The following is a 9,686-nucleotide window of genomic DNA, read 5'->3' on the forward strand; positions in this document are numbered from 1 at the left end:
GGAAAAGTAAAAGAAATAGAACATGGCTAGGAAGGGACGTACAACCTAAGCGCTCATCAGCAGTTTTCCACTTTAATTTGGACTCTGCATACTGACATACCATAACAATCATAGGCCAAATATGCATGTAGTCTGCACCCCGTCTGGAAGTCTAAAACCTTTCTTTAAACATGCAGGATTGTTGGTCTAAAGCATGCTCCCTGTGAAAGTCCACTCACTCCAGCCAGAACTGACCAGTCCACATGCTTGAACACTCATGTCCACTGTTGATTAACTGCAGCAAAATACCAAAGCGGTTGGGAGTACGTACAGTAGACAATTTGCCTTAGAATGTGACTTGAATGTACAAAGAAACTTGATGCACTTATTTTTTAACGTTGAGACAGCAAATTTATAAAACATCTGTGTAGGATCGTAGTTATACCAGTAAAGAAGTGTGAGTGTGCATGTGTGGTACTATAAACATATCTTGACTGGTCAAACGGCTTGGTGCTATGAATTACATACTTTAGTTATGCGAATGCTTCATTGATGCATCTGGACAGTTAACGGGGCAAGATGAGCATTTTTTGAAAGCTTCTTTTGTACGGTGGAAGCAAGACTGAGGTGATGTCCAGTATCAGAGTTAAAAAACTTCGTGAAACATCCAGAGTGATGAAAAAGGTTACCTGTGAGCCTGTACAGTATTCAACCTTCCTTTGTCATACCTTATTTTATTTGTTTAATTTAAGAGTGAATATGGGAACAAATGTACAGAAACCTTTTTTTTAGTGCTGTGTGAACTTTTAATAGATGAATTTTTAACAAACATTTTAATTTACAGGAAAATGCAAAGAAAAATTTTTCAGGTGAAGGCAATTTTTTAGTAGTTTTGTAAGATAAATGAATAATGTTGTTTAAGGTTCTAGTGAGAATGGATATTGAGCTAAAATCTAAAAACTAGTCAACTGCCAATATCTTTTGGGGATATGTGGAAGGGCACCATGGTGGTCAAATTAATCTATTGATGATGACAGAAAAATGGAATTTCAAAAGCTGATTGCCTAATACTTACAAGTGTGTGAACTACATTCTCAACCCACACAAGATTCACCATTGAAAAAACACAAAATAAGCAATAAGCTAAATAAGTTACCCTTCCCCTTCCCTTCCTTTCTCCTTTCCTTTCCTCTTCTTTTACTCTTTTACTCTTTTCCTTTCCTTTCATTTCCTCCTTCATCCCCCCCTTTCTTTCCTTCTCTAGACTGCTTGCCAAGGAACAGCATCTCTGTTCTGTAGCTGAGGACAGTTTAGATTTTTTAGTCTCAGAAGTTTACCCCAATTAAAAAGATCTTGTTACCTTGTAAAAAGTTTGCAAATCTGAATTAGAAGAAGGTGTAAAGGCCTCTGGAACGGAGATAGGTGCTGGTCTGTATGATTCACCATTATGGCTGGTATTAAGTTTCACAAAGTAGTGAACTATGACCTCATTTTATTTGCTTTACTTCTAATTTATTTTGATTTTACGTTGTTTGGTATTTCTGTTTGATGGGTATATGTTTGCACTCCTAATTTTTATGAGGGTTTTTTTATACTGCTTTAGGGTCCTTCAAATGTGGGCTCCCAAGGCCCAGTTAATGCTGTGAATTACTGTTAATCCCAACTAGTTGTTGGGGTTTTCGATTTATTTTTAATGCCTTCTCTTTTTTTAGGTACCTCTAGCAAAGCTGTTTTATTTATTGCCATGCCTTTCAAGTCGTTAAGAATAATTCAGAATGACTATGGCACAAAAGGCAGATGGAAATGTTTTGTGAAAACAAGCATGTTTGCTGGGCTCATATCATTCACTTAAAATTGCTTTTGTAATACATAGTCTACAAAGTTACTGGCAAAATATTTGGCAGAGTAGTTGTACTATTTCTACAACTCTTTCTGCTTTCTCTGTTTTATTGTACAGGTCAGATTTCAAACTTTTTGAGTGGGTAGAAACAGATTTTCTGATTTTCTGACAGTATCTGATATGGTTTGTGTCTCTGCTTTCGCAGAAAATCTGTTTTAAGTACAGCAGTGGTCCTGAGACTAAACTCACGTACACCACGTACTCCTGCAAATCAGGAGCAATTTCACTACAGTCAGGGAAGTTACAGTTATTTGGTCTTACTGTAGACGAAATTGGAATCAAGCCTTAAGTCTCCCCAAGCAAGTTTGTGATGGCTCAAGCATTCATTCTACTTTTAGAAGAAGAAGAATAATTAGACCGTTACAGCTGATCTTAAAATGTACATTCGCCCTTTAGCTGCTACAAGAATATTAAAACCCCGGTCTGGCTGTTGTGAGGTATTATAATGCCTGTTCCATCCATTAGCTTTTAAACGGCAACAGTGCGTGGGTGAAACACAGCAGTGAACTCCTCCATTAGCTCCTCTTGCCCTTAATGTCTTTCCTGCCTGTGGAACTAATCTAACTGTGCTAGTCCTAGTGCTGCACAATTAGTTTAGTGTAACAGTCATCAAAATGTACCGTGCACATTAACAATGAGTGCTGTTGATCAGAATAGATTTCTAGGAGCATGGTTTGTTATTGATTACTCTAATTATAAAGATTCAATATCTGAGTGTAAGGGACGCTCCACTTAAATTATGGTATTACCCATGACAGCAGTGCCAGTCATGATCTTTATGCTGTTACTATACTGCTTCATGTAATTCAATGAAGAATTGACTTTGGAGATCCCACCCCACTCCTGAACTTGGACAGGGCCTCTCATGCATGCCTTTTCAAAGTCCTGTGGTGGGCCTGACCATTGATCTATATTTTCACCCCATCTTCCACAGAAACCACTTTTCTTATTTTTTTTTTTAACTTACTTTACATAACTGTGGTGAATGGAGATAACCGTGTATGTGAATGTTGGGTTTTTTTAGTTGTCTACGATAGCTTATGCATTTTAGGAGAGTTCCGGTACTCATTTACTAAGATTTAATCAATTTGTTAATTGAATTTCCAATCGCTCCCACCACAAGCAAGTCAGCTCCAAAGAGCGCTTACTGTGCTTTGGGGACATTACTGTCATATGCTTCTCTTTGTTCATCTGTCGCCAGAGGTTCTTGCTCAGTAATGATGTTTTGAGATAAATAGTAATTTTGTTGGTCTGGATTTATTAGAAAAGCAAAAAGTATAATGTTTACACTTGAAATAAACTGTAAGCTTTCATCTTTTCACTTAATAATTGAACAAAACACTAAAAGCAACTAGGGGTAAGCATTTCTTAGAATGCAATTATATTATTCACCTGGTTTAAAAATGTTTGCTATTTAAAAGAAAAAAAAAGAATGTTTGTTGTGACTTTACAAAAAATCTAAAAAAATTAAGTAACTACATAAAGCAACGGCGTAAAACTATAGGAAGAAAGAAAAAAGAAAAAAAAAAAAAAAAAGCAGCAGCTTCTCCGCACTAGAATAGCTAGGAGCTCCACATGGCGGGAGCTACCTCTTCAGGACTGGGCTGTAATCACAACTGTAAAAGGGGAAATCTGAAATATGCTTTCACGCATTTGCATGCAGCCATTATCTTCCAAACTATGGAAAGAAACAGTCTTGTTGCTGGCTGAGAAGCACCTCACACACCTCCTCTCTCTTGTTCTGAATGGTGTTCGTGTCAGTCTGCAGCTGTGTATGGTATTATGTCTTATAATCCTGCATCACTTCTATTCTATCCAGTCATATCTAATGTAGAAAATTAGTTTCCAGTGAAAGTAATATGTAGTGCTTTTATGATATTTGTGTGCAATATCCCCTCTTCCATTGAGGGTATTTGATGTAAAGGAAACAAACTCAGTTCCACAATAAAATACAAAAGTGGTAAAGTGGTGTCGACGTGTTTCTTGTCTTTGTGTATGTACATATTTCTAAGTTTTCCCTTTTCTTCAATCATGATTACCTACTATATGGGGTTTTTTCTCAGAAGATCAGTGACTACTTAAATGCAGATACGAAGCCATCTCTGTTTGGAAATTGGAAAATCAATGCAGAAGATTACTTACATCACTTACGTCGTAAAACATTACCATGATGTACTGTGACGTGGCTTCTTTTTGTTGTTCTCATTTCTGTATCCCTCAGCAGCATGAAAAAACACCTCATATTCAGTGAGTACACATTCAAGGGCCTGGGTGTCAGGGATGACAACCAATAAAGCCCACCCTGGTTTAGGAAAGAGGTCTTTACCAAAGGTGTTGCAGTTTAAGAGTGTGCACCTTGATCCGGGGGACATGGACCCTTCCAAACCGACACTGCCCAGTAATCCTAGTGAGAGGGGATGGGGCATTTGGGAAGCTGGGCTCTCAGTTTAGTTTTTTTACTTTATAAACACCAAGTCTTTTCCTCTACAGCTGTAAAAGGGATGCTGCAAGATCAGGCGTTCTGCCGTTGCAATTTTGCTTGCTGCTGCAATGCCTGCCACGGTGCTGCGAGGTGCAGCAGTCAACCCTTACTTTTTTAGCTTGGGGAGATGGTAATGACATGAAAGGAAGTAAAGTCAGGGGCAGCAGGAAGTAATAGGTGCTTGCTCCCAGGAGAAGCCGTGGCCCTCAGTCTTTCGCCTCAGTCTTTCGCCCTCAGTCTGTCTTGCGGACCCTTATCCATCTCCAGTGTCTTAAGGTTTCATTTGTAGATTCTATTGACATTAATAAATACTGTGCTTGGCTTGAACTGGGCTGAGCGTGGTGAAGTAGGGAAAAATGAAAACCAGATGAGGGTAGTCAACTGCTGCAAATTGTACATCTCAAGTACAATCCTGCTTATGTCTATGTCAGAGTTTTTTTGAGTTGTTGTGGTAGAGTAGCATCAGGACACTTAAAACACATTAAAATGATTGTGCAAATCATACCAGGTCAGGCTTCTCCCGAATTATTCACCTGCAGTTGCAGGGCGAGGTTCTGGATTTGCACATGTAGGACCACCCAAGGTACCTGCAGATACAGGCAGGCCAGGCTGCTCTGTAGCATTTGGCTTGCTGCTTCTAGCTGCCGAATGAAAGCTCATTTCTTCAACGCAGCTGCTGAGGAGGAAAAATTTTATTTCCACTAGTGTTTTTAATGAAGGAATTCATTCAGCTTATAAAGTATTTCAAATGGCATGGGAAAATCATAGCCACTCGGACCTTTTTGGCCTATCTAAAAAGAGGGATCTGTTTTGTAGCATCCTAGACCTGGCGTTTCCTTAATACCGATTTCTAGTGTTCTGTGGTTGGGAAAATTGTAGTTTTTCATGGTTCCTAGGATGAGGTAAAAAGAGGTGTACAGGGGCCTCTTGAGTAATAGCCATGGTGATACTTCACGAGGTCCAGCTCATTCCCAGCATTGCAGCAAACCTCCTCGGCTTCTTTGAGGGTCTCTGGGCACACGACACTTCTACATAAGCATTGCCTATGTTCCTCATTCAGCAAACACCTTTTGACCACTGCCTTCTGCTGTGGTCCCTACTTTCATCTTCCACAGACATGGCCGGTCCACACTAGCATGAAGCCCGCAGGGCATTATGTTCTCCTGTGCTGCAAGTTCTTTCTTCAGGTTCAGCCCCAAACCACGAGGCTGAGTGATGCTGGTGCTCTCGGCTTACCATGGAATTTGCTGGTTTTTGACTGCATGCTCAGCATCATTTCCACCAGAAATGAAATACTGAGGAGAATTAAAGAACTAAATCAGCAGGCGCTACTGTCCGCATGAGCTCCATTCACTGTTCCGCATGGATCCTTCATGGACCGCTTCATTTGCTTCTCTGCAGTTCAACAGCTCCAGCATTATTGGCTCCAGCGTGAAGAGCTGGCAAGGTACAGGTGGAGAATGACTGTGCATCTGCTGCCAGCTTCACTGCCAACACAATTATATGCCATGACTTACACATCATACTGCAGATTGGCCCATCACCACTGCTTGTGAATTACACAGAGCAGATAAGTGAAATAGGTGGAACTTCTATCCTAATACAAACAAACAAAGCTAAATATACGTAACAATTTCTATATACACTGAGGTTACCAATTAATTTTAACTGAGCTTTTACAAATCTCATGTTATCTCAGCCCAGCTGTGTTATTTTCTTAGCTTAAGGAGTTGAAAGTAAACTTGAACCACTGAGCCACTTAAATACTTAATATGAACCTCCCGTAGTACAAGCCAGTATTTCCAGGAGGCGTTTACAATTTCCAAAGCTGTAATGATAGCAGCAGTTACCATATGTAAGGACCAAAACAGGCTTCTAAGTTTCTTTCCCAGTTCATTTGAGAGAGAAAGTATCAGGATTGGCAATAAACAAGGTATTTGGAAAGCTGAATTGTCCTGATAATCTAATGTGCTTGCCAGTAGGGGTCTAATGCTAGCTTTTTAAGTCCCTGGGGCACCTGCAATTTTAAATGGCTTGAGTGGACCTGAGTTTATCAGAAAGGTTTTAAGACCAGCAATGGTTAGTACTATGCAATTGCTATCTGAGTTCAGTCACAACTTTGTGATTGCTGGAAGATATACATATATTTCCATGTGGAGACTGACCCAGAGTAGATGGCACAGTTTTCTGTCACATTTAGTACCTTATGTTACTCTTGCATTAATATTTTGTCACTAATTCTTGACCGATACTTCATTCTCCCCAGTTTTATTTTGAAAGAGTCACTGTCCCCAGTTCAGGTCGTTCTGTCACTTATATCAGCAGTAGTTTCTCTTCTGCAGCCCAAGAGCCTTCTCCTCATCTCATTTCCCATCATTATCTTTCAGAGAGGATAAATTTACTTTCCAGGACTGTGCTCAGATGATACTCACCAGAAATACATTTTCCAAGTTTCAATTGCAGTTTCTACATAAAAACCCCCAGCAAAACCTGTACTCGCAGGCTGGGATGCTGTTCAGTGGAGCACATCTTGCATGCCTCAAAGTCAAGGGTGCAATCCTCTTTTGTAACTATGACTCCAGCTTCCCGAGGAGGTGAGGGAAGAGAAGACATTTGCTAAGCTCTACCTTGGACTGTCATCTGCCTGTCTCAGCAGCACAGCAACACCTGCTCAGGTCAGAAACCCCCTTGCACCTGCCAACCTTCATCTGCAGCTAAGGTAGGTAGATCATCACCCTGGTCCCACAGTTTTAGGGTGACCTAGGTGAGCAGCTGGGCCAGACCACCATGGGAGGGAGCAGGTGCTTGAAGCTGTGGTAATGGGCCTGATACCAGTGGTGTGTGCAGGATACAGCATCTGACCAGGTCTGAGAGCATCTATAGCCTCCATCTTGGCAAGGTCGGGTGTTACCATAAATAGGGCCCATCTGTGCAAGGTTTCAGGCAACACTTATTTGAGCTGCTAGGGAATAAATATGTAATTTTCCTCTTGTGAATAATGGATAATGACCTTCAGTGCTTTGCTGGAAGTGTTCTGCCAGTGACCCTTGTGGGAGGAAGATTTGCTTGCCTAATCAGCACTGTATTGGTGTCTGCCATGGATTTGAATTGGGAAGCTGCTTTTTGAATTAAAAGAAGAGCTTTAGCCTTTAAAGTGCTGGTTCTTTCTCCTAACAGCTGCCAAATTCATGCCAATATATCAAACAAACAGCCTTTGCATTTTACTGGTTTCTGTTTCTTTGGGCTAGTGTTGTTGAAAGAAGGGTCTTTCCCACATCTGGGGAAACACAGGCAAGCTGTTAACGCTGCCTAGGCACGTGCAAGTCCAGCAACGCTGCACCGTAAGAGCTTATGCAGGCAGGTATTATTTAGGCTGCTGATCACCTTGTCTGCATGCACGGCTCAGTGACTGTGTGTGCAGATGGATAGCACTGGGAGATCTTCCTCTGCCTTTAGCTATATAGACACCAGGATAATGAGTAGGGAACTTATTCAAAAACTTTCACAAAGAAAGACGCACTCCTGTGATCTAGAAATACAATGACAAGGGAGAAACTGCAATAGCTTTAATCTGAATCACAGCTGTAGTCACAAATGAAAACAGGATGTGAAGGCACATTTCTAGGAGAGGCGATCCAAAAATGAGGGTATTATGTTACTACCAAGAAAGATTTTGTTCTATTCCATCCAGGAAATATTTTGCCAGTCCACCCCCATTCTGAAAGGTGTAGGCAGCTGTCTGAAACAGTGCAGCAAGGAGCAGCAACATTTCAAAAAACCATGGGAGCATCCTAGTGAGGAAGTGGCACAGGGTTGTGAGCTGGCATTGAATGAGTACCAAGGCACGGGGCTGCATAAACTCAGCAGATTTTTGCATAGAGTACATGAATATTTTCTTTGTTTTTATACGCACATATATACACACACTCACATTCTTCCCTTAGCATCAGAGCTCACGGTTAAGCAGCAGCGGATCAAAAGCTGCTGTATGACTTCTCTGCCCCCCTTCTAAATGCAGCCAGCAGCACTACAGCAGGTGATGACTATCACAGGAGTGCACACAAAGCCGTGGGCATCCAGACGGATGGGCTTTTCAGTGCCTGGGGCCCAGTTCCACTCCTAGGTGTCGATACAAGTGTTCTGCAAAATTATTTTTCAGAATAATCCAGCAAGCAGCTGAAAAACAGGTTGCGTGCAACATAATTTGTGCAAGGGGGCGAACAGTCAAATCTTCCTGCAGCAGGAAGGAAAAAAGCAAGTAATTCAACTGAGTTAGTTGATACTCTGTTCATCTTTCATGCTGCTGCGTTTGTGGTGCACAGCTACCATCCACATCTCCCTTAGGAAGCAGAGCACATGCCTGAACATCGCTGGTCTGCTAATTACCCCATCTCACAATTTGTCTGTCTCACTGCTGACATTGCCTACAGCTAGTAAGTAGGGGAGAACACCAAAGAGAAGAGTAGCTTTCTCACATTCCTCAAGCTTCAGTTGTTAATTCATGTTGCCAATCTCTAGACACAAAGCTGGGTCCAGGGGCCTTAAACCTGAGGGTGCCCAAGTGCTTGGTACCCTGGTCTGCCAGCTGTTTGCAGAGCTGGGGGCACACTGCTGTCTGAGATGGGGGTGTGGGGCAAAGAGACACGGCCAGCCTACTTGGAGAAGGCGAAGAAATAAATGTGAGGTGATGGACAGGAGGATCTTCAGCGTGAGACCGAAGAGGAAGCAGCGACTGCTGGAGAATTTGAGACGGTGCTTGTGGGAAATGTATTTGTTAGCTGAGAAACCACTGATTTGGTAGAAGCTGGCTGCTCTTTAGACAGTGGGGATAAATGGGGTGGGGACAAGTAAGATGGAGGCTGCTGGATCATGGAGAAATACTTGGCTGGGCCACGAGAGGGAGTAAAGAGAGGCCCTGGTGCACAGCTGGCAAAGCCGGTAGAAGTGTCAGAAGTGGTATTTCACTCAGGGTGATACTGAGGTGACAAAAAAAATAAAGAAGGCTTGGAAAACTCAAAAGCATGCTCGTTGTGGGGGAAGTGCAGCGTGCTGTGTGAGAGAGCAAGGGGACATGGCAGCTGCCAGCTTGCTGGAGCTCAACTGGCAGTAACAGCCTGGCCTATCTACTGAGCAGAGTGGGGGAGGATAAAGATGGGGCCATAAGCAGGCTCCTTGTGCTGCCAAGAAACAGATGCTAACAAGAAATGCAGCAGTGCCTATTGTGGTCTAGCCTAACAGCGTCTCCTAAGCAACAGGACCAGCAGCTGCAGTGGCTAGAGGCCATGTGACAGCAAGGAAGGTCTTGAAACTCTGGAAGTGTAGGGA

Source organism: Buceros rhinoceros, unplaced genomic scaffold (genome assembly GCF_000710305.1).
Source record: "Buceros rhinoceros silvestris isolate BGI_N320 unplaced genomic scaffold, ASM71030v1 scaffold1747, whole genome shotgun sequence".
NCBI classification, from domain to species: Eukaryota; Metazoa; Chordata; class Aves; order Bucerotiformes; family Bucerotidae; genus Buceros; species Buceros rhinoceros.